This window comes from Scyliorhinus canicula, chromosome 16 (genome assembly GCF_902713615.1).
Source record: "Scyliorhinus canicula chromosome 16, sScyCan1.1, whole genome shotgun sequence".
In the NCBI taxonomy this organism is placed as follows: Eukaryota; Metazoa; Chordata; class Chondrichthyes; order Carcharhiniformes; family Scyliorhinidae; genus Scyliorhinus; species Scyliorhinus canicula.
Window position 1 is genome coordinate 42,759,848 of NC_052161.1, and position 26,633 is coordinate 42,786,480.

The 26,633-nt window shown below is 43.4% G+C and overlaps 1 long non-coding RNA gene across 1 annotated transcript; it reads right to left on the minus strand.

The window, feature by feature from the left end:
* Nucleotides 1-2,708: 2,708 nt before the first annotated feature.
* On the minus strand, nt 2,709-19,647 carry LOC119979324. Its single transcript, XR_005463702.1, has 2 exons — nt 19,290-19,647; nt 2,709-2,868 (listed from the first exon to the last, which is right to left on the minus strand). It is a non-coding gene; the product is annotated as an uncharacterized LOC119979324 (long non-coding RNA).
* Nucleotides 19,648-26,633: the final 6,986 nt, after the last annotated feature.

A 26,633-nucleotide genomic window follows, 5' to 3' on the forward strand; every position in this document is an offset into this window, starting at 1 on the left:
GGTGTTAAACTGGTGCAGTTACAAACAGGGCTACCTGCCAAACAGCGTAAGCGGCAAGTTATAGACAGAGCTAAGCAATCCCACAACTAATGGATTAGAACTAAGCTCTGCAGTCCTGCCACATCCAGCCATGAATGATGGTGAATAATTAAATAAATCACTGGAGGAGGAAGCTCAACAATTATCCCCATCGTCAATGATGGAAGAGTCCAGCACATCAGTGAAAATATATGATTGAAGAATTTGCAACAATCTTCAGCCAGAAGTGCTGAGTGGATCATCCATGCTTCCTGGTTATTGACCTCACTGTGAAGGACAATAAGTCCTTCCTGTTGTAAGGGCTGTATCAATAACTGCTGTGCATTACCAGACAGAATGTGATATATCTCCACACTGGTTTGTTAGACAGAGGTAGGAGCAGCGCTAGATACCAGACGTGTTAACAAACCTCCCAGATATTGTTGAACATAATTTAATCTCTTCAAATAAAAGAACCCATCTAACTGAGTTATCAAACCCATTTGTGCATTTGTGTAGAAAACCCAACACTTCCAATCCACTTTGCCCAGGTCTATCTATCAAATTACCTAAATAATTAACCAACTGTCAATCTGATGATGCAAATCTTTGCAGGACCAATCTCACCAAATATTGAAACATTTCTCACATGAGCTTACAAACAAAAAGACATTTTACTTTTGGAAGGGAGTCACCCTCTGCAGCTTTACTATAAAGGTCCAGATGTTTGGAATATTCTCATTCTCAGAAGGCTTTCTGGGTAAAGACAGTTTGGCAGAGAAATCATGGATCCCAGTGCATCTTCTGTTTCCAGGCCCCTTATTTCCCACCTAGCACCCTGCCCTTAACCCTCCCTCTCACATCCTTCATGTGCCCAGAATTGGGCACAAAAGTCACGGGGGCACGGGGGCATGGTGTTTGGGCATCTATATAGGTTTCAGTAAAACTTATTGGGCGTGATTCAACCACCACGTCGCACCCGGCGTGGACCTGGGCGTGCTGGGTAAATAGCAGGAAAAGGCAAAATCGAGATTCGCGCCTGGCTTGAACCAATTTGCGATTCACCCAGCCCGCTCCCAATGGCAAGCTCCGGATCATGCCCAGAAATGGCGAGCATATCGTTAACCCTAGGTGAACCTTTCCGGATTTCACGACGGCGTCGGGCCTGGCGGAGAATTCCGCCCTATGTCTTCTGATCCTATATCGCTCCTTTCTATCAATTTAACTTCATTCCTTACTAACAATGCAACCCCATCCCCTTTGCCCATCTGCCTGTCCTTTTCATAGAATATATATCCTTGGATTTTTAGATCCCAGCCCTGATCCCCTTGCTGCCACGTCTCTGTGATGCCCACAACATCGTACCGGCCAATTTCAATGTGCGCAACAAGCTCATTTACCTTGTTCCGTATACTGCGCGCATTTAGGTACAACACCCTCAATCCTGCATTGACCACCTCCCCTTTCACACTCACCTCAGTCACTGTACACTGTACACTGGCGCTTTTTGATTTTTGATTTTTGATTCTGGCTTCTCTGCCTTGCACTTTCCTCCTTACTGCTTTTTGTTATTGGCCCCGTTTTACTTCCGTCCGCCTTCCTGCATAGGTTCCCATCCCCCTGCCACGTTAGTTTAAACCCTCCCCAACAGCACTAGCAAACACCCAAATACCTCCCCCCCCACCCCAGGACATCGGTTCCAGTCCTGCCCAGGCGCAGACCGTCCGGTTTGTACTGGTTCCACCTCCCCCAGAACCGGTTCCAATGGCCCAGGAATTTGAATCCCTCCCTCTTGCACCTTCTCTCGAGCCACGCACTCATCCTATCTATCCTGACATTCCTACTCTGACTAGCTCATGGCACTGGTAGCAATCCTGAGATTACTACCTTTGAGGTCCTACTTTTTAGTTTAACTCCTAACTTCCTGAATTCAGCTAGTAGGAGCTCATCCCGTTTTTTACCTATATCATTGGTGCCTATGTGCACCACGATAACTGGCTGTTCACCCTACCCCCAGAATGTCCTGCAGCCGCTCTGAGAAATCCTTGAACCTTTCATCAGGGAGGCAACATACCATCCTGGAGTCTCGTTTGCGTCTCTTCTCCTTATGATTGAGTCTCCTATCACAACAGCCCTGCCATTCTTCTTCCTGACCTCCTGTGCAGCAGAGCCAGCAACGGTGCCATGAACCTGGCTGCTGCTGCTTTCCCCTGGTGAGCCATCTCCCTCAACAGTATCCAAGCGGTATATCTGTTTTGGAGGGAGATGACCGCAGGGGACACCTGCACTGCCTTCCTACTCTTGCTCTGTCTTTTGGTCACCCATTTTCTCTCTCCCTCAGTAATTTTAACCTGTGGTGTGACCAACTCGCTAAATGCGCTATCCACGATGTCCTCAGCATCGCGGGTGCTCCAAAATGAGTCCATCCGCAGCCCTGATGATCTTAATGCCCAATTGCCCTCCTTCCACTGCGTTGATTGGGTTAAAATCAGTCCTCTCTTTTTGCCACTCTTTAAACTTAGCGGCGGAATATCTAAGAAATCTGTTGACTTTGAGAAGGACCCTCCAAAAGTATTTCCTAATGCAAGTTGAGTCTGGGAAGTGATTTATTTACAAAAGCCAAAAGTGTGTTGAGTAAATAGTTTTGTAAATAATTAATTTTCTTTACTTCAGGAAACACTACTAGATGGTGCAGAGTCGTCAGAAAACACATTTATTTACTTGTCTCCAACTTAAACCTTACAGGCAATAGTATTGTTGATGTTCTCTCAATTACTAAAATGGCAACAAGGCAGGTTCAGCATTCCAACATTGTTTGTCTCCTCAGGTCATTTTTCGTCTCTTCAATGGCTGTAAGAGAAGAGTAGGCATGAATAAAAAGTAGTGCGCCAGCAGTAGAAAGTGTTGGTTTAGTACTGCTCTGAGCATTCTTTCCCCACTGAAAGGAACATTAGTGGCAAGTGAGTGAAAACTTCCATTTGTTGGCTTCTTACAGTTACTAATGAGTAATTCCAAGGAGCTTTCTTCAGTCATGTGGTCAAATTGAGATGAAGGATCCAAGCTTGACATTTGTGAGCTTAAAGGAACTAAAATGATTTCAATCCAAAAATATGATGGGAGTGAGGGGAATGAGGTGGTTACTATGAACCTCTCAATTAAATGCTTGATACATTGGGAAGCGTGTGCTTGGTGAAGCAAAGGAACAGTGGTTTGCAGATTGTTAATTTGTTTTCTAATTAGACCCAATATTCAAAGAAGAGCAGCTGTAAACTTTGTTTTACTGAGACATGAGGGTTATGCACACAGGGAAATACTTTGGAAAACAGCAGTCCAGCTCCTGGATACTTCTTATGCAGGATAGTTGTTCTTTGTGGGGAGAAAGAGTGGCATGGTGGCAGAGTGGTTAGCACTGCTGCCTCACAGCACCAGAGATTCGGGTTCACTTCTGGCCTTGAGTGACTGTCCGTGCGGAGTTTGCACTTTCTCCCCGTGTCTGCATGGGTTTTCTCCGGGTGCTCCAGTTTCCCCCCCACTGTCCAAAGATGCATAGGTTAGGTAGGTTGGTCATGCTAAACTGCCCCTTAGTGTCCAAAGATACGCAGGTTAGGCAGATTGGTCATGCTAAACTGCCCCTTAGTGTCCAAAGATGCGCAGGTTAGGCAGATTGGTCATGCAAAACTGCCCCTTAGTGTCCAAAGATGTGCAGGTTAGGCAGATTGGTCATGCTAAACTGCCCCTTAGTGTCCAAAGATGCGCAGGTTAGGTAAGTTGGCCATGTTAAACTGCCCCTTAGTTTCCAAAGATGCGCAGGTTAGGCAGATTAGTCATGCTAAACTGCCCCTTAGTGTCCAAAGATGCGTAGGTTAGGTAGATTGGCCATGCTAAACTGCCCCTTAGTGTCCAAAGATGCGTAGGTTAGGTAGATTGGCCATGCTAAACTGTCCCTTAGTGTCCAAAGATGCGCAGGTTAGGCAGATTGGTCATGCTAAACTGCCTCTTAGTGTCCAAAGATGCGCAGGTTAGGCAGATTGGTCATGCTAAACTGCCCCTTAGTGCCCAAAGATGCGCAGGTTAGGCAGATTGGTCATGTTAAACTGCCCCTTAGGGTCCAAAGATGTGCAGGTTAGGCAGATTGGTCATGCTAAACTGCCCCTTAGTGTCCAAAGATGTGCAGGTTAGGTGGGGTTATGGGATTGTGGGGAGAGCAGGGGTAGGGGGCTCTTTCAGAGAGTCGGTGTTGATTCGATGGGCCGAATGGCGTCCTTATGCCCTGTAGGACTTCTATGATTCTAAGATAATAGTGAACGGGAGATGCCAAAATGCAAATTCATACCAGTGCTGTAAAGGAATAATAAGCGACATTCAGGGGACACCACTGAATGCTGTGTTTTTAGTCCCTTAGGCAAGGGATCAATTTTATTTTTCTGTTGTGGTGACCGGTGCTGTTTGAGTGCTGTGTGTGTCAGCAGGGCTGAAAGGTGACCTTGTTCTACATAGGAAGGTCAGCTAATTAGTGAAGTATTATTCCACCTCCAACATGTACAATGATGATGCATTGGGAGCTGGCAGTGTGTAAAGGGTTTCAAGTCATTCTGAAAGATATCCCGCTGAAAGGGAAGAAATAGATCCACCAAGTGAATGCAGTAAAATATCGTGCCATTCCCAAGTGATAGTATTAAGAGATGTTGTTTTGTCGGTTCTGTCGCATGAGGCCCAGGACATAAGGGCGCTCCTATTTGAAATGGAGGGACAACTACCTGGCATAAGAAGCAACAGAACAGTTAGATAGGGGTTGTAGAAAGGGTAAACATGATGTTACATGTGCACCAATATTAAGCCAAATGAAGCAGAAATTTGCTGGTGCCTGAAAAGTTGCCAAGGTACGTTTGCTTACACTTGAATTGTAGTCTCACCCTACAACACATAACAGCACTTCATGCAAACTTGATGCAGTACCACAGAGGATAGACGAACAGCACTCTGACAAGCTCATGCTGATGTTTCTGCAGGGTACAATGTACTGCCACTGTCACAGATAAATCTTGCTCTTCAGCAAAAGCAGACATAATGCCTATCCACTAGTCCAAAGGTTCCTTTGACCTTTTGGATACTTCACAGTAAGTTTGATAATGGGTCAGGAGGGACCAACAACAGGAGCAGTAGATGGTAACTTCTCAGACACAATTTTAACACCATTGGTTTACACAGTTCCCTTCAGAGGCCATCCGGATGGGTTCATACCAGAGTCAAAAACAGAAGCAACATCCTCAGAGATGTTTGTTACACATGGAAATAGTGGAATAATCTGAAGCTTTCTGAGGAGCTGCAATACATAACTCCTCAAATGAAACAGGTAATGGGTGCATGTCACATTAAATATAATTTAGTACATCAAGGGTAGTTAATCACTGAAGCTCTTTTAACTGATGTTTGTGATTCTTCCAAAGCAGACCGTCCACCAATAACTGAATACGTAACAGCCCCAATCTATTCAACAACACCATCAATCCATATTCTCATAATCCCATGGATATAAACACTAATTTCTCTTTCTCCTGACCTATGTTACATAGAAGGTTAGTGATCGAGCTTCTGATGTTTCGAAGTTAGCTTTGGAAGTATCAAAACAATGACCTAACTTGCAGCCAGTGAATAACTCAGCAGTGTTACATCATTAATATTGTGACGTGTTGCACAGTAACTTTAAAGAAATACTGCTAATTTCTGATGCAACAGGGGGAATTTTAACCCGGAGGCCAACGGGAGGGTCTGGTTGCTGGTTGGTGGGGGGTTAAATCCATCAAAAGTCTAAGCGAGTGAGGAAGTTGCCTGTGACCTGCCACCTCCTGTGTTTAACCTGGAGTATTAGACCAGCTGTGTTCAACCCCTGTGGGTGAGACTGTGTTGTCCATTAACATATGGTAATCGCTCAGTTAGAATAATATTTCAAAGCAGTTTTAATTATGGCGCCGAGGTTGCCGGAGATCCAGAGTTGCGGAGGAGGTTGGATCTTTTCCATACCGCTGGATGGCTGTGTGCTGGTCGTTGCAGATTCACTCAAGGTAGGTTTGTTAGAGTTAATAGCTCCTTGGTACCATGATGTGTTATCTGTGTTGGTCTAACATCGATTGCAACTGGACGCAGGAAAACGGGAAACAGGCTTCTGACACAGGAGTCCAACACTGTTTTATTGAACCTGTTGATTGCTGTACATAATCTGCTGTGGGTTGACACTCTATTAACCTAACCGATAACCTCCTACTGGCTTGACCAGACGAGCTCTCTCTCACATGGTGATGATGTTCATTGGCCTGTGCACTGTGACTATCTCCCTAGCCGTATCGTGTGAGAGAGGGAGAGCCTTAATGCCCTGTGGGCTTTCCAGTGGTGGTGTCCTGTCTGGTGATTGGTTGTTCTGTGTCGTGTGTGTTCATTGGTTATCCTGTGTGTCAATCACTGCCTGTCTGCATCCCATGATATACATGAGTGGATATTCTGACAGTTACTTGTACACTTTGGAGGTTTTCTGAACCCATATCAGGATGAGTGACGATCTGGTATAGACAGAGGAGCAATGTGGTCAGTTCCAGCCACCTGCTGCTGTGAGACCTGAAGCTGGGCGAGGCAGAGGATGAAGCAACGGAGAACTGAGAGAGGGATGTAATCACATAGGCATGTAAGCAGGATACATTACCCATGATATTGGGTGTCCAGGAAGATGTTCCTTGACGCAGCCGAACACCAGTGTTTCAAAGAAGTCAAAGCTGAAGTGTCAGGATGGTGATGAACATCTTCAGTGTCTTGGAAGACCGGCTGCCTGCTGGCTCTGGTGCCTGTGATTTATCAGTGGCTGTCAAAGTGACCACTATCCTCAATGTCTTTGTTTCTGGATCCTCCAGGGGATCTGCAGAGACATATTCAAAATTTCCCAGTCAGCAGCCTACAAATGTTTTAGACACTTGCTGCTGGCTTGCTTTCCAGGGAAACCAATTATAACGTTACCTGCTAGCATGCCAGCTAGAATGAGCGCTTGCTTGGGTATATGGCTTTGGCTGACTTCCTATATGTGCAGGGCATCATTGAAGGCTCACACATGGCAATCCGGGTCGCCCTAATTGCCTGGGGGTGTGCAGAAACTTCCATGCCATCAATATGTAGCTGGTGTGAAACCATGAAAAGACATTTCTGTAGGTGTAGGCAAGAATCTTGAGCAGGTGCCATTCTGTTCTTATCCTGGAGCAGTTTAAGCTCCCTGACATCTTTGGATTGCAAACAGTGTTAAAGGGGGCCTGCTGTGAGGCACTTCAAACTTGGCTGATGACAGCTGTCAAAAACCTGACCGATGAAGTCCGACAGCAGGACAGTGAGTGGCACATAATGACCAGACTGGTGATCGAACAAACCATCAACATGCTGAAGATACGCATCAATTGCCTTAAGGATCTAGCGGTGCCTTCTGCTACACTATCCCAGACCTTCCATTTTGTTTTGCCTGTCCCCATTCACCCTCCTTTCAGCAGTATAAAACCCACCACGTTTCTGGCTCCCTTCAATTCCGAGAAAGAGTCATATTTGACTCAAACCACTAAATCTGGACACGACCTAACGGCCTTGATGCACCCAACTCGTGAGATTTACGATTCTCGCTACACCTCGCGAGGTAGCACTGGTTTCTACAAATGTGGGTCAGGCATACTGGCACTTGGGGGAGGTCTCCCAGGCGATCAGGGGCCCCTGGGTGGTCAGGTTCTGGGCAAGGTGGTACCCTGGCAGTCCCGATGCCACCCAGGCACTGTGACACTGCCAGCCTGGTACCTGGCAGTGCCAGGGTGCCCGGTGGCACTTCCAGGTTGGCTGGGGCACTGCCAAGGTGCCAGGCTGACAGTACCACGATGTCCAGATCGTGCCCAGACATATGAGGTGGGGTGCAGGGAGCTCGAGGATGCCCTAATTGGTACATTGCGGCATTAGTGCAGTCCAAATGCCGTGGTGGGGGTCCAGACATAAAAGACGCCCCAATCTCTTCCTGTACTGGTCAACTGAGCTCGTTAGTGCAGGAAGTGAGTCTGAGTGGGGCCTCGGTGGGACGCTTCTTACCAAGGCCCAGAACTGATGCAGAGTCCTGTTTAATAGCGGGGTTGTTCTCAGCTCTGAGAGACACCTGGCTAAACTCACCCAAAATGGGACTCTGTTACATTTCCATTAAATCGCGCCCTCTGTTTCTGTCTCCACAAATGCTGAGCTTTTCCAGCACTTTCTGTTTTTATTTCAGATCTCCAACATCCGCAATCTTTTGCTTTAACTTGCTCAGACCTCTGATCTGACTCCCAAGGTGCTCCTGGCTGATTGTCCGACCAAAGACTGCAGCATCTGCACGTGTACAGGGGCAGACGTGTTCATCGGGACACGAGGCAGCAGGTCAGTTCCTGGCTGGTGTAGAAGGTAATGGGCGAGTGTGGGAATGTGTTGAATGGGCTTCCAATGTCCACGCCCCCTTTTGCCACCATACCTGTCATGAGCCAGTCAGTCAACCATCACTGCTCCCACTCTGCTTGAGAGCACATTGATGATCAGCCTGGTGTTGTAACGCCAAAGCTAATGTATCTGTCATCTTACTTAAAGTAGAAGACGTTGCCCTGCAGAGTTTGCATGGTCCTGGCCAAGAATGCATGGACTCAGCTGATTGCCACGTTTGATGTTTCACAAAGTTGGTTGCTCTATTCATCCAAGAAGAAGTGATTGTGATACCCTGTGATACCTTCCCCCTCATGCTTGAGGCAGCCAGCTCTATTTTCTCGGCAATTACAATCAGTTGTCTTTGCAATTCTCTACCTCGGAAGGCTGTGGATGCTCCATGACTCAATTTATTCAAGGTTGGTTTTGACAGATATGGGAAATAGGGGGAAAATGGGAAAATGGAGTGAGGTTCAAGAGACTGCAGGCTTTCTGGTAGAATTGCGAATGCATCAAACATTTTATCGTGCAAAACTATTCAAATTCATCTCTGGGCTGCAGCTCCAAGGTGCCTGATTTCTGTGGAATAGAAGCAGTATGCAACTTCACTCTCACAGCAAGCTTTCACCTGTGTTATCCTTGCCCTCTCACCCCCATTGTCCCACCATGAGCAGATCCCGCATCGATACTCAAAGATAAGCACAATGTTAATATCTGAGCTAGCGGCCATGAATGTGAAATCAAGCGATCATCATTGTTTTCTTGCTGTTCATCCGATGCCTGGCCAGGGCAACACCTTGTAGGTGTCTGAGACTGCGGTGGGGCAAGACGGGATGCTTACACCATCTGCAGCTGACAAATAAGATAATGTAAGACAATGGAAGTGGGATGTGAGGAGAAGGATTACGTATGAGAATACCGCCATCTTTGATGGTTTCAGTTCCTCTGCTGGTCAGTAAAGGGGGGTTTCCTAATAATGACCATCACAATCTCCTCCATAGGGGTTAAAGACATGCAGACATGTCTATTCCCCTTTCATTGGAGCCTGTCGCCTCTGGTTATATGGTTTAAAGCTGTCTGTGTGTAAGGGCTGGATGTAATAAGTGCGACAGTGTGAGGATGAGGTGAACCAAATGAATGTGAGGTATGGGTTGTGATGGATTGAGATTACTGCTATGTGGGTGATGGGGTTGTGGTGATTTCAGTAGTGCCTGAGGCTAATGATGCAATTGTTATGTTATTTGAAGATTAATTCAGTACTGTTGACCATTCAAGGCCATTTAATTTTTTGAACCATTACGAACAGGTCTTTGAAGCTTGACACCTGGCACTGACCTTCATGGCTATGTATTCCCTGCTGAGCATTTGGCTGGAGGATCTTAAACAACCCCTCCCCCCCTCCCCCGCAAAGGATACAAGCCATCTTTCCTCTTTTTCACCTCCTCCATAAACACCTCCATCTGAAAATCTTAGGAGCCCACTCTCTCTCATTTTTTGCCATTCTTCATTCTTTCCTCTGTTAACATCACTTCCTGCCCAGTTTCTAGCACCTGCTCCAGCGGCAGTGTATCTTTATTTTCTAAAATTCAGGCCAGCTTTAAAAAGCGCAGGTCAGCTATAAGAAGGATAGACCACCTTTGAGAAGGGCAGGTCAGCTTTGAGCAATGCAATCCAGCTTTAAGAAGTGCAGGTTAGCTTTAAGACACGCAGGCCAGCTTCAAACAGTGAAGGCCACTTTAAGAAGTGCAGGCCACTTTAAGAAGTGCAGGCTAGCTTTAAGCTATATAGGCCAGTTTTAAAAGGTGTAGACCAGGTTTGACCAATGCAGTCCAGCTTGAAGAAGTGCAGACCAGCCTCAAGCAATCCAGGCCAACTTTAAAGAATTCAGTATGATATCATAGTGGTTAGCACTGTGGCTTCACAGCCCCAGGGTCCCAGGTTCGATTCCCTGCTGGGTCACTGTCTGTGCGAAGTCTGCACGTTCTCCCCGTGTCTGCGTGGGTTTCCTCCGGGTGCTCCGGTTTCCTCCCATAGTCCAAAGACGTGCAGGTTACGTGGATTGGCCATGCTAAATTGCCCTTAGTATCCATTAAAATGGTTAGATGGGGTTATTGGGTTAAGGGGATCAGGTTGAAGTGAGGGATTGAGTGGGTCAGTGCAGACTCGATGGGCCAAGTGGCCTCCTTCTGCACTGTATGTTCTATGATACATAACTATGATACCACTTTAAGAAGTGCAGGCAAGCTTTAAGATGTGCATGTCAAATATAAGACGTTCAGGCTAGCTTCAAACAATGCAACTCAGCTTTAAGAAGTACAGGTCAGCTTCACGCAATGCAGGCCGGTTTTAATAAGTGCATGATAGTTTTAAGAAGAGCAGGTCAGCTTCAAACAATGCAGGTCAGCTTTAAGGAGTGCAAGTTAGCTTTAAGAAGGGAAGGCCAGCTTTAAGAAGGGCAGACCAGCTTTCAGAAGTGCAGGCCAGCATCAAGCAATGCAGGTCAGCTTTAAGAAGGGAGGTCAGCTTTCAGAAGTGCAGACTAAGTTTACGTGGCGCTAATAAGTTATGACTGTGGGCTCCCTGCGGTTGCTTGCAGCCAATGAACAGCACAGTTGGATGCTGTCAGATTGCATGTAGAATCATTCAACATGAGTCTGGCATGCTGCCTGCATTACTTTTAAACAGACACGAGTTAATTACTCTTCACATCCAAGTTAACCACCGCCATTTTTACTCTACAACTGAGAACAATGTCACAGCTGAAAAGATGATGTTTTAAAATTATTTTACAGGGTGTGGATTGCTGAGTCAGCAGGTTTTGCTGCTCATCAATAATTTCCCTTGAGAAGGTGATGATGAGCCATCTTCTTGGATTGCTGTAGTCCATTGTTGGAAAAGCAGCTCCACAAGAAGTTAATATCTGCCAAACAACTACCATAACAAGCTAATTATCTCTGTCCCATCTGTTGATGACATTGGAATCACTTCGAGCAACTTTGGAGAAGGAACAATTTCTGGGTATTCAGCTTAACAAAATCAACATTAAATTATCCGCATGGTTTTGTTGGCCATTACTGAATAACATTTTCTGCAGGGTTTACCGTTTACTGACAGGGCTGATCGATGTTGCTATCACTCTTCCTACACCACAATAACTGGTATGGTAATTCCTGGATTATATTGCTGTGGAAAATGGGAGGAACAAAGTCCCTAAAGCAATGCACCCTTCAATCAGCAATTCAGCTCTAAATCTAACATGCATAGTAATTGTGCCATTAAAAAAAACAGCCATTCACCACAAAGTGCACAGCATAAAAAGCACAATGTTGCATGAGGTAGCGCGACATATGGACCAGGGTTTAGAGAACCCCAAAGTGGATCATGGAGTTCACCTGACCCACAAAGTTTAATAGATTGTGGTTATGGGGAGCACAAGGGTCTACTTTACAGATGTGGTGCCACAGAGAGCTAACGTACTTTTAAATTAAAACAATGTTTATTTATGAAACCAGTTAACACTTTATAAACCCACAGTAAATATCTTAACAACTATCAACACCAATCATCCCCACAGATACAATATTCTATAAGTAACCCTTAATCTTTCCTTGCAACATCCATAAGACAAAAGACCCTTTTTAAACACAGAGATCAGGTTTAAATTCTCTACTGAGAGCAGCTATCACTTTGAAATCACCCAAATGATCTGCAGACAGTCTTTAGATTGCAGAGAGATCCTTATACAGCTGATTACTTTCTCTGCAGCTATCCAGCTCTCAAAACAAAACTAAAACACACTGTAGCTGCCGACTCAAAAACGAAAGTGAAAGACAGACAGCCCAGCTCCACCCACTCTCTGACATCACTGCATAGTGACATCACATCACTACCTGACAAACAGCCATTTCTTAAAGATACACCCACTACAGCTATTCGATAAACACCCATTTCTTAAAGGTACTCGCACATGACTGGGAGGTACACAAGTTCAGCTGTTCAATAAGTCACTTATTAATCGGCAAATCTTCATTTTGTATACCTGATAGGGGCAGGATAAAATAATCTGAATTAGCTTTTGATTTTCATGTTTAAATTTGATGTATTGATGAGCTGATAATTGAAAATGCCCATCCTTGAATTCTCTTCCAACTTAAAGCTAGTATTCCTCATTTCTCAGATAATATGCAAACCAAACCAAATCAGTATGTACAATGGAATAACATCTGAGTAAGTGGGTGTTAAATGCGTTACCTGTTCCATCTGGTATGGTTCAGGAGTCCAACTCGGAGTCTTGAGGATACCAGTGAGAAATTATTGTTTTTGCAGGCCCACTTGAGGTCAGCAATAAATTAGAATCATAATGTTACAATAAGATTGAACCTGTCAATGTTCTCTTCAGTTGTTCTGAGAATCTTTCAGCCATTACAACTTGATGCTCTTACAACGGATTCTACCAAATAAGGATGTTCATTTTGACATGTTTGGAATAACGTTCTGGTAATAATCCTAGGGATGACATGTGTATTGATGGGAGCAAGTGGAAAAGCCATTGATTCAATCCCCTTCCTTAATGGTTGAATATAGAGTCTCCACTATGCAATTGGATGGGCCTCACGTGTCACTTCCCCTATTGGGCATACTTCCAGGTTCTAAATCTAAGGATTAAATTCCATCCAGTTAGTGCAATGATAGAGTCCCAATGTGAGAAAGCTGTCCTTCAGTTGTCTCGGGCATTGCTGAAGATCATGTTGCAAATTGTAAGTTCCTGCAATGAATGACACTTCCGAGTAGAGAGGAGGAAGAGGGCAGCCTCTGAAGCCAAGCAGATGTGGCTGGAGACAATGCCAGCAAGGTTCAATGTCCTCTTCAGGGCAGGAAAGTTGATTGACATGGAAGTACCAACCTCCACCCATGACTTTCCCTGCTTTCACCCACACAGCACTCAGACCATTACATCTCGCAGCTCTGCTCCTTCCTCTGTCAAGGTATCTCTTCATATTCACTTTTGAACATACTACTGACACTCTTTCATTTTATTGCCATCTTATCAATTGTAGCTACAGAGTAGAACAGAGAATAACAGAAGAAATGATGGAAACTTGGCATAAAGGAACGGCAACAACCATGGAGAATTTTTATCTACATTATGGATTGGGAAAAATCAGATGGGAAAAGGTAGTTAGATGAAGAGTTCAGAGAATGTTTTTGGGATAGTTTCTTAGAATATTACATTCTGAAGTCAACCAGAGAACAGGTTATATTACACCTGGAATTGTGCAATGAGATAGGATTAATTGAAAAGCCCATAGCGGAGGCACCCCGAGGTAGCAGCGATCATCATAAGACAGAATTTTATGTTCATTTTGAGGAAGAGTGCACCCAAGATTAATATTTTAAAATTAAATAAGGGAAATTATGTGGAGCTAGCTAGAGTGAACTGGCAAAAGTGATTAAGAGATGGATCAATAGAGGCTCAGTAGCAGAAATTTAAAAGTATATTTCAGAATAAACATATTCCAATATGAAAGAAAATTTCCAAGGGGAGGGCCTGTCATCTGTGATTACCCAAAAAAGTTGAAAACAGTGGGTGCAGTTCACTGACCCTGCTGCACCCAAAAAACAGCTTGCTGCAGTGCAACATGGCCGATAAAAGCTGGGAGACCCCACTCCCGGGATTTACCTGGCTCGCAACACCTCACATGATCCAATGTGATCTCACGAGATGCTGCAATGTAAATCTTGCCCATTGTGGGTAGGATCACTTTTTGCCAAATCTGCATATTTGAGCGACACAGTTAGTCTCACTCTAATGTGCAGAATCCCAAGGTACCTGAGGCATTGGGATTCATCCCCTTTGCCTTGGAGATTTTGGGTGAATGCTGTTCAGCATAGGTCCCCACAAGCAGGGACTAGATGGAATGGCACTCGTGGGAGTCTCCCAGGAGATTGGAGGCCCCAGGTGCATGCCCTTGGGGCAGGGTAGCACCCTGACACTGCTGGTGCCACCTGGGTGCCAGCCATATACAGCTAAGGTATCCAGGTGGCATTGCCAGGGAATAGGTACTGCCAGAGTGACAGGTTGGCATTGCCAAGGTGCCAAGCTGACATTATTGTGCATGTCTGATCTGGCTAGGGATGCCCTGCATGAGTGTTGGGGGTGGGCTGGGGACCCTACCATAGTGTGTTCGGGCTGGGGAGGTCGCGGATCACTTCGAGGGCCTCGGAGATCGAGACAACATTTAAAAATGGCGTCCCAATCTCTCACTACACTGGGGAGTTACCTAATATTTTTAAAGTAGAGCTCCATAGATTTGGAGGTTAGGCAGGACTGTGGAGTTGAGGTTGCAACTGGATCAGTCGTGATCCTGTTGAATGGAGGGTCAGGTTCCAGCAGCCAAGAGGCTGACTCCTGCTCCTAATTTGCATGTTCATATGTTCATCAGATACTGATGCAGTCTTCGACCAAATGCAGAAAGATTTGGAAAACATTTAGGCTTTGGCTGATAAATATCAAAGAACAATAAGGCACAGGAACAGACCCTTCGGCCCTCCAAGCCTGTACCAGTCATGATACCACCCTTGGCCAAAACCCTGAGGACTTCCTAGTGCTTTATCCCTCTATACCCATCCTATCCATGTATTTTTCGAGATGTCTTTTGAACGCCATTAGTGTATCTGTTTCCACAACCTCCCCTGGCAACGTGTTCCAGGCATTCACCACTCTCTGTGTAAAAAACCTGCCTCGCACATCTCCTCTAAACTTAGCCCCTCGGACCTTAAACCTATAATCCTTGGTGACTGGCCCCTCCAACCTGGGAAAGAGTGTCTGGCCACCCACTCTATCCAAGCCCCTCATAATCTTGTAGACCTCTAACAGGTCACCCCTCAACCTCGGTCATTCTAATGAAAACAATTTGAGTCTATTCAACCTCTAACACCCTCCAAACCAGGCAACATCCTGGTAAACCTCTGCACCCTCTCTAAAGCTGTGGTATTGTGTGAAGCAAATAATGGCATGATGGGAAAACTAGTCAAGTCTTCTTGGTACAAGTGAATTTAAACTGATTTTCATATAACCTAAGGCCCAGAATACAGAGACAGCCGAGGTCAGCATGTCTTGGGAACTGGGTGACTCTGAGAGTCTAGATAAGGCTTGGAGCTAGAAGTAGTCTTAATACATAACAAGCTGAACAACTGTCTCTTTCTGTATGTAAACAACTTCTTCCCTTTCTTAAAACAAAGACAAGATAATGATATGAAACTCAAGTCCCCTAAAGGTCAGAAGGTGACGCCATTGTAACGATTATTACTTATGTTTTACTTTCAATCAAATTCCTGACCAAGCTGTATTCATGTTATCTTGATCCTATAATGTATAAGAATCACCTTCTTTTCTGTACTATCGCAGACTTGGGACGGACTCCGCAGTTTGTAATTGACTGCTTTCCGACTCCAAGTATCAGCCATATACTGCTAGCAGTCAGTTCAAATTCGGAAATAAAGTTCAGTTTTGCTTACCTAATGAATGCTGTTTGAATTTCTCTATCACAGTCAAGACGCGGGGAAAATATAAAATACAACAAAGCCTCGACATCCTTCTGGTAGTGTGGCGATCAGAATTGTGTGCAATATTCCAAGTGTGGCCTTACCAAGGTTCTATACAATTGTAGCATAGACTTGCCAGTTTTTATACTCGATGCCCCGTCCAATGAATGCTTTCTATATGCTTTCTTGACTACCTTGTCCACTTGTATTGCCACTTTCAAAGATCTGTGGCCATGCATTCCCAGATCTCTCTGACTTTCTATGCTCCAAAGAGTTTTACCATTTACGGTATATTTCCCCTCTATGTTAGACCTACCAAAATGCATTACCTCACATTTGTCTGGATTAAACACCATTTGCCATTCCTCTGTTCAAGTCTCCAACATATCTATGTCCTGCTGTATCCTCTGACAATCCTCAACACTATCTGCCACTCCACCATCCTTCGTGTCATCTGTGAACTTACTAATCAGGCCAGCTGCAGTTTCCTCCAAATCGTTTATGTAGACTACAAACAACAGAGGCCCAAGCACAGATCCCTGTGGAACACCACTAGTCACACTCTTCCATTCAGAAAAACAACCTTCTACTGCTACCCTTTGCCTCCTGTGACTGACAGTTCAAGTGATATTCACACTACATAAGTGCCAGGCAATGACTACCTGCAGCAAGAAAAAAATCTAACAATCTCCTCTTGACATTCAATGGCATTATCATCACACAAACCCCACATCAACTCCTGAGTGTTACAATTCACCAGAAACTGAACTGGACTAGACATACACAACTTGGCTCCAAGAGCAGGTCACATACTGAGAATTCTGCAGTGACTAACTCACCTTTTGACTCCCCAAAGCCTGTCCACCATCTACAAAGCACGAGTCCAGGTGTGTGATGGAATACTTGTTTAATAATGTCACAAAGAGGTCCCCACTGAATAGTTCAAAGACACTTAGTTTATTTACAATAACTGTAATGTACATCACATGGTAGATCCCAATGGATCTGCCTTGCTGGTGCCAAACTGGATGCCTTTGTATGATATACAACTATACATCCATACATTGTTCAGGGATCCCCCACCCCCTGAATGGGGGAGCTTGCATTCCCAAGGTTCATGGGGAAGTTAACTGTTCCCACCCCGTAAGATCCTTGCGAGTTATAAAAACTCCCCACTTATCTCGGTGAGTGCACCTCCAACAAAACAAGAAATGTGATACCAGGACAAGCAGCCCATTTGATTGGCACAAATCATGCTAACTTGGAATTATATCACCATCCTTCCAACATCAATGGGTCAGAATCCTGGAACTCCCTCTGTTTCAGTATCTTGGGTGTACCTAACGCTAAAATGGGCTACAATGGTACAGGAAGGTGACTCACCATCACCTTCTCCAGGACAATAGATGTTGGTCTTGCCAATGAAACTCACATGACATGAATGAAAAATATTCAAAATCTAAGTGTAAGAGTCCTTCCTGTTATTTTCCTTTGTTCCCATTTCCTTTATGCTATTTTATTGTTTTGGTCTGCGGACCCATAATTGGGATGTGCTTTTAAGCAGAAGACTCAAAGTTGAAGCAAACTGCTTGTCAGGCCACTGTTCCCAGGTTTGTTTTTGGAAAGCAAAAGTCAGTCTCCTTGGTACTGAGTGGATCTTAGGAACTAGGTTTCGAGGGAGTTGGATCGATTGGATGACTGGCAACCGGTGGGTTGGCCTGGGATAGTGATCTGCCTGACAAAGGTCAGTGATTGGTTTTTGTATAATAGTTTCTGAGAGAGCTAGACAGAAGAGTTTAGACCTTGGAAGTGAAAGGAACTCTGTCACTCTCTCATTTTCCCTTTCTCTCTCCTGCTTACTGAAGTGAAAGTACTGCTTTACTGTTCTGAAAGCAGTGAGTGTTCAGCACATCCTTTTCTGTGAACTTGGAATGATTCTGAATCTGCAGAGAAGATAGACAACTTTACCAGAGAAAACCTTCTCAAGCCTAGAAGTAAGAAGTATCAAAATAAAAGCTGAACTGCGGAGAGACACAAAGTGGAATTCATCCCAGTACACCCCACCTTCATCCTTTTATTTTATTATTTTTAAAATATAAATTTAGAGTACACAATTCATTTTTCCCAATTAAGGAGCAATTGAGCATGGCCAATCCACCTACCCTGCACACCTTTGGGTTGTGGTGGCGAAAACCACTCAAACATGGGGAGAATGTGCAAAGTTCACACAGACAGTGACCAGAGCCAGGATCGAACTGGGACCTCGGCACCGTGAGGCAGCAGTGCTAACCACTCAGCCACAGTGCTGCCCTTACTTTATTAATATTTTCTTTACCTTTCCACCACCCTATTCCATCTGTGTGTGCGTGTCTTATGCATGTGTAGAGAGTGGAGAGAGTGCGGGTAGATAGGAAGGCAGGGTTGGAGCGGCACGGTGGCACAGTGGTTAGCACTGCTGCCTCACGGTACTGAGGGCCCGTTCAATCACAGCCCACGTCATTGTCCATGTGGAGTTTGTACATTCTCTCCGTGTCTGTGTGTGTCTCTCCCCCACAAACCCAAAGATCTCCAGAGTAGGTAGATTGGCCACTCTATATTGCCTCTTAATTGGAAAAAAAGAATTGGGTACTCTAAATTTATTTTACAAAAAAGGAAGGGAGAGGGTGTTGGGAAAGGGGTATTAAAAAGTCAGTTACATTTTCTGTTCATTTGATTATAATACTGTGCATCATAAAAGGTAACTTGTGTTAAAGTTACAAACCTGGAAACTGCAGTTTATTGGGCTCAACCAATGATCGCAGATATTTTACATGAAATCTAATTTTACTTGTGTTATGACTCCGGGTCAAGTGGGGCTAGAATTTACCACGCACTAGCCCAGGGTGTCGATGCACAACGTACAAATTGAATAAGGAATTATGATCTTCCTTCAGTCCAACCATGAGTCTTTGAATGTTGGCCTTCTTAATATTGGTCCAGTTTATCAACAGCCTATAAATGGAACTTTATCCTTATCTACAATTACAGACAATAGTTTTGTCTAATTATTGTATCTTACTTGGATTGGTAATGGGTGTCCAGATAATTTTTCCTTTAAACCTTTGTGGAGAAACATTTAAAAACTTTTCCTTCATTTATTACAACATAATTGCTAAAGCATTTCCTGTGTCCAATTTAAATTCACATTTAATACCTATATCCAGACAGGGACAGTAGCTTCCCTTTGTTCTATTCCTGCATGAAATATAAATAAAAATGTATCTCAATCTCACATTGTAATGTAGTTTCTTCCTCGGTCGTCTCATCTGAATCAACATAAAGAACAGTGGATTGTTTTTTCTTCTGTTGATTCCTCTTGGGGTCTTTTCTTCTCCCTGTCTCCAATCAAGTAGCACCTACTGGCTTCTGGCAACACTCAGTAAAATGGCCTGATTCTGCTTAGTTATGACATGTCACCTTCTTATAAAAACATCCATCTGGATGATGATTGCTCTTACCACACCTCCAAAATGGTTGATCAACTCTTGTTCACTCCAGAGTAGTTGTAACTCTCTTGCATGTCTGGTAGCATTCTCCATCCCAAATGCTATTTTGAGAGCTCAAAGCAGATGTGAGTCTGTCTTCTGCCAACAGTTTCCTCTGCATCGACATTTCCTTCAAATCACAGACAAAGCAGTCTCTTATTGAATCACTTGGAAACCCACCAAAATCACAGTGTCTTCAATTGTGCAGTAAACTGATAAAACACTTTCATCATCCCTTTGCCTACTCTAGTTAAACTTGTTAAATAACAAGTGACTTGTTGCTGCATGGTCATTCTGTCTCAAAATGAAAATCAAGTCTTATTCCATCCTCCAGTTTGACCTGATTGGTACTCTTAAATTTTTTTTAAAGTAATGGCAATGGGATTAAAAAACAATCGGTGTCAAGGTCAGTCTCCAAGTGAGTAAAAATGAAATTCAATATACAATCTTTTAACAATCACTTTTCTTTATCCTATAAAAATGAATGGGAATTTTGATAAGACTATTGAGGGTTTGCTGACAATATTTTCATTTGCAAGGCATTTATTAATCTATACTTTGCAAAACAAATGTATCTCTAAATGAGAGGAACTGTAAATCTACTTACTACATAGTCTGATTTAAATAACTGCTTGCTCAGCACCATACATTTCCTTCAAATTGAGCAACTGTCGTAGGTCTAAGTGCCATTAAATTTCAAATTTAATAGAACTATTTTGCGGGATGGAGTCTCATTCCTACAAATGTTTCTCCAATCGAACTGTACAAGACAAAACTAGCAGGGCACAAAAGCAAATCAGCAGGCCGAATGGACCAGAGGCTCTTTTCCTGACTGTCATTGTTCATGTATATATGACAAAGTATGCCTGAAATCGCCAGTGCGCGTAAGCAGGACCATTGTAAATGACTTCTGCAGAAATGGCGAATGTTTAACTCCATTTGTCTGATAGTGGTAGCTGTCCATGATAAATATGGAAATAGAAATTGTACAAATAGTAGCCGTTTTCATTTTCATACCCGAAAGAACACTCTGCCAAAGAATAATAAAGGATTAACAAGAGAAGTGTAATTTCTACAATGTGCTAACTCTGATCAGGAGGCCATCTAGTTTTCAATTAACAATACTCATAACATACACATCAATGATGTCCATAATTCCTAGCTATCCATTGATTCAGTGTCAGGACACCATGATCCCCTCTATACCTAGAGGGTGATACACCCAGCAGCTATTCACCTTACTACCTCTTTCTACTGGAACAGAATGAATTATGCAGAAATGCAGTGTTATACTTGGATTTTAATACAATCCCGACACAGTTTATTTAAACAGGGTACTGGGGTACATACACAGATCAGACTTCAGTAAATCACATGTGTAGTTTTCGAAGACCACCAAAGCCTCTAACGGTGGGGGTCACATTTTAAACTGTTTTCAAGTTAGGCATTTCTTTGCTTGATTTCTCTTTCCTTGAGCAAATCTTGTCTGTTGACCAATGCAATAAAGACTGGAACACTGCTAATGATAAACGTATTCTTTCAGTAACCTCTGTGCTTTCTCCCGTTTTGCAGATGCATCAAATATAAATGCTTCGTAGTAATTTTTCAAGGAAAATAATTTTTGGTCAATTATTGCCCTTTAAAATATTTCTCGAGAATGATTTAGAGGAAGTGAAAACAGATGTGAACCATTTCCATGGAAGTTTGCCATTTGCCGAATATTTATCTGCTGAAAGTTATACACAAAAGGAGCTGCAATAATTCTGCGGACAAGGGCTCTCTGCTTGCTGAAGAAATGACTTGTACCACGAGGAAGAAATCCCAGAGGCTTAAGAGTGCAGAGACACAAAACTCCTGCATGAAACAGTTATAGAAAATCATAAATCCTCTTGAAGAGTTTCAGCTCTCTTGAAATCAGGTCCGTTGTAAGAATGTTGTAACAAAGTCTATTTCCACATCATTCACTTATATGTAATAATAACCTATGTGCCTGCAGAAAACATTTAGTGCACCATTATCTATACAACAGAGAGAACTCCTGTATTAGTTCACCTTTTATGAAAAAAGTTAAGGAATGCTGATTGCATTGATATATTGAAGATTATTAATATTGCAACTGTGTGTATTTTGAACCATGCATACAAAACAATATATACAAAAATTAAATCAGTTAACAGCATTCATTTACGTCAGTTACCAGCAATTTATCTATTAGTTGTAAATGGGTTTTCAATCTCTAATTCATTAACATGTTTCCATACCAACCCCATTAACCTAAGTGGATTGCAATAATGAACATTCTATTTTGAAGAACAAAATATAGGTTAACAAAAGGGACGTGGTGTCTTTAAGGTAGCGTGGCAGTTTTGCCATATTAGAGCAATTATAATGATTCATTGTCTGTGTCTAATGACATGATCTCCTTCTAGAGACAGAACAGTGGGCGTTGGAAAATATACAGCAGCCCACCATGGTCAGTATGAGGCATAACAGGAAATGACTGTGGGTGTTAACCTTGTCAGAAAGACTTGGACAAAATGCTGACATTACAGATAAGGAGCCAACATTAAAATATGGGAAAACTATTAAAACACTTATTCTCATATGTGAAACTGGTCCCTATACACTAACTGGGCATGAACAAAAGCAACAACATTACTAGGACCTTGCACACACAGTGTAACTACTTCTGTCACAAACGCAAGAACACTGACAAAATTTCACCAGCTTTTGATTATACTTTTATGTATTCGTGTAAATTTAGTTTTATGCATTCTATAATTTCATTTTATGATTGCACATAAAATAACTGGATTTTATGTATACCTGTTACATGAGTTTTATGCATTTTATAATTTCATTCCTTAATTTCTGATATAGTTTAGAAATTTTACAATTTCACATGAAAAAGAGCTGACATCACAGTACTGTGGTTTTGATTTCTATTATAGATAAAGAAGTGCAGCAGCCACTTGCCCATAATGGTTACATTTCAGTTCTACAATGTTGCCCAATCATACATACGGATTTAAAGCATTTTACAGCTACTGACAGCAATCCTAACCACTTAACCTAATGGTCTGTTGGTCAGTTATTCTTACTATAATAGTCTTTGCTTCAACTAATGGCAATAATCGTATCCTGCTTATGACAATGCTCTGTAACTAATATTGGTCATATTGACTGATGGCTGTTCTTAAATCAGATGTATAAAGTGAACATTGATATCATCTGTCAATAACAGCTCTCTGGAAGAGTTCTGAGTGTGCCAGCTTTATAGGCAGGTCACCTTGTGAACTATTTTAACATTACGCAGCATACCGTATAACTATTGACCTTTACTAAGAAAGAACAGATAATTCTAACTAATTATAAAATAGCATTTTATATATTTAACATCCAAATTAATTGATGCTTCAAGTTAAACAATACTGGGTTATCTAAGTAAACGTTCATCCAATATTAAGCTCAGTGTCAATTTGCTATTGTCTACCACTTCATTTAAAACTCTGAATTTGAAATGTGTCATTCCTGTTGGCGTATGCAAATATATTTGAAAATGTAATGGTAAGTAAATTGATTGCAATAAGATGAAATTACATTTTTTTTTAAAGAAGTTAGAATAATTACAAAGTACTCTGTTTTCACAGATTTCAGTGTAAGCTTGTGAAGGAGCGGAAAAGGGATATTACAGCTTTACGAATCATTGGATTGTCAAGAAAACTTTTAAGTTTAAACACAGAAAGTGCTTAAAGATACTAAACTTAGTGGTTAAAGTAAATAAACTCACTAACACTATTTCTCACAGATGCAGAAAGGATTTTTAGAAACTATGCCAATTCCTATTTAATCCCAGATGTCTATGGAAAAAAAGATAACAATAAATGAAAGCATATGGGGTCTATGAATTCCCACTGTCAAAGGTTGATTTCACGGCTTAAACCGAGAGAATTTTTTTCAAACGGAAATAAATTAAATTAAATTTTAGCTCTCTGATTCCAAAACATAATTTAAATTGAAGTTCTGTATGAAGATTATTTAAGATTATTTAAAAATGATTCAACAATTTGATTGATGTTTAAAAGCAACATTTGTACATTACAGTGGAAAACCTTTACTTATAGTATGTTTTATGCCATGTCTAAGTTCACACATTATATTCAGTATTACCTGCTATCACCAGCAGAGCAGATTAAAATCGGTTGTACCCGGTCACATTGATCAACTTTTCCCACCAGCTCAGAACTTCCTCTCCCCGTGACACAACATATTCCTCACAACATCCATGTATTGATCAATACATTTATCAGGACTTAGACATAACTGTTGAAACAAAGGCATACACATTTACTTAAATAAAATAGAAATGGGAAATCAGAACAGATCCCAAAGTCCTTCTAGTTTGCCGTCTGCCATCCTGGTAGTCAAATGATGCAACAAAAATGGAATGGTTGAATCCTAGAAATCAATCTCTGTGAATTAGTCTACAACAGAAAGTAATTGCCATCTCCATTGGAACCAATGAGAGTGTGGTGATAACCACTGTAGATATGCACACTTGCAGTCGGGGGATGCATGGCTGTACCTGTAATACAGGTTCCTCCGGTAAGCCCCTGCCGGCAGCAGGCAATGAACGTGTTTTTGCCTTCCTAGGAAGTCTACATCCGGGGTGTCGCTCCCGACTTGGCTCACGACTCCGGGCCCAGTCATTCTCCGTAGGCATGTCCGGCACCACAAGGTGGAACCCCTGGTGGACAAAGTACGCCTTCTCCAAGCCAACCCTCAGTATGCCTACGTGGAGTTCCCCGACGGCCACCAGGACACAATCTCGCTCCGGGACCCGGCTCCCTCAGGTACTGATCCCATGCCCACACCCCTTTCCCTCCCCGCGCCACTGTCCTTTTCCCCGGCGCCCCCGTATTCGTCTCCACCAGGTCCATCCCTCGTCCCCCTGCCCACACGGGAGGGCACAGAAGATTTCGGCTCGCTCTAGGAGTCATCCCGCCAACAGCCAGCACCAACACCGCCAGCACCTGCACCATCATTGCCATCACTGCCTGGGCCAATGTCGCCACCACAGCTACGCCGCACAGCCGAACGTTCGACCGCCGATTTGGCTCAACCTGTGATCTGCTAACTGGATGGACTCTTGGTTTTCTTTGTTTGAACCCTTTTGTAAATATATCATCCTTTGTATTATAGTTACACGTCACCCCCGCCGGACTCATTTTTTTACAGGGGGTGAATGTGGTGTTAACCACTGTAGATATGCGTACTTGCAGTAGGGGAATGTATGGCTGTACCTGTAATACAGGTTCCTCCGGTAAGCCCCTGCCGGCTAGCTCCGCCCACAGGGAGCTTGTGTATAAATATGAGTGTGAGTCACTCAGATCCTATTCTACAGTTGCAGCAGGAGGAATAGCATCACACAGCAATAAAGCCTCGATTGTACTTGTCTCTCGTCTTTGTGTGCAATTGTTAGCGCCACAGGGAGATTTTGGGAGATGAGTATTGCCACATCAAGAAATTCTCTGTGTAGTGTCCAGGCAGCTTTGTGGATTTCGACCTTTTAGAAATATTCTAAAACTGGGATAAAAGCCAGCAGAAAAACTCCACGTGTGGGTTGTTTGGGTACCAGTGCTGGAGTGCCTGAATGTGTGTGACATCGTAGTAAAAAGCCAGCTAGCAGCAGCAATCTTGAAAAAGCTTTTTGCAGGTATATCCCTCTCCCTATTTCTCGCTGATTGTTGAAGGAAGCAATGTCCACAAAGACTAGGTTGAAATGGAAACAGGAAATCTCCAAACTGCAGAATACCGGAATCTCAAAACTGACTATTCATCTACTGAATTCAGTGCTACTGGAAATCATAATAGCCACAATGCTCAATTATCTACTCCTCATCAGTCAAGGACCATTTTGTATTTTTTTTACTTAATTACTTTGGACTCAATTCTCACTTCTAGAGTGGGGTTTAATTAAATGGGAACAAAGTCCCATAATCGAGCACATTTAGCCACGTGTTTCCCGGCGCTCACAGTGCTGAGAAACACAACGCTATAAAATGACACTCACTTTAAATAGGAGGCCTCAGCAGGAAACATGCAGCCCAGGTTGCACATAGCCCCATTTTGTGCACTGAGGATCTGTGTTCACGAGAACTTCTCAGCGATGTGAGAGATCAGGTCGCCATCGAGCTCCCGAAGCGATCCGGGGCCCCCCAAATCCCGAGGCACTATAAGGGGAACACCGGACCCTCTTACACACCCCCAAACCACACACAAGGTACGCTCAGCTGGATCACTGCCGTGCAGAGAATGCCCGCTTGGCACATTGGTGGTGCAAACTGGCATGCTGGCAGTACCCTGGCAAGCTGGCAGCGCCACCTGGAAACCATGGCAGTGGCAGCCAGGAACCACCCTGGCACTGACATGGTTCCCAGGTGACACTGCCAGCCTGGCAGAGGTGATGCCAGGCTGGCAGTACCAAGGTGCCTGGGTGGCATTTTGCCCACACCACAGATTGGGCCTGAGGGTGCCAAAAGAATAGCTAAATGAATGGCACCAGAGGGGGCAGGGGGAGGAATAAAAGGAGGTTTCATGGGCTTCCCAGGCTAGACACTCATCTGCCCCTCCCGAACCTGCCGAACTCAGTAATCAGTGGGAGCCAGCTGTTATGAGGTGACAGTCTTTCTCGTGAAATATCATTATTGAACTCCTGGTAACATGGCTACCTCCAGACATTCTCTCATGGCAGAGGTCACATAGCAAGCCAGGTAGGACACTTAGTAATGATTGCACAATAAACAACAGACTACTTTGCATGCAATATCACGTGTAACTGTGAGTTAGCCACTACACCACAACTGTTCTCATGCATTAACAATTTGTTCGTTATTCACACAGAGAGACAGGAAGTATTGAGGAACCAGGCAGGCTGCAGAAGGACTTGGACAGGCTAGGAGAGTGGGCAAAGAAGTGACAGATGGAATACAATGTGGAAAAGTGTGAGGTTATGCACTTTGGAAGGAGAAATGGACGCATAGACTATTTTCTAAATGGGGAAATGCTTAGGTAATCAGAAACACAAAGGGA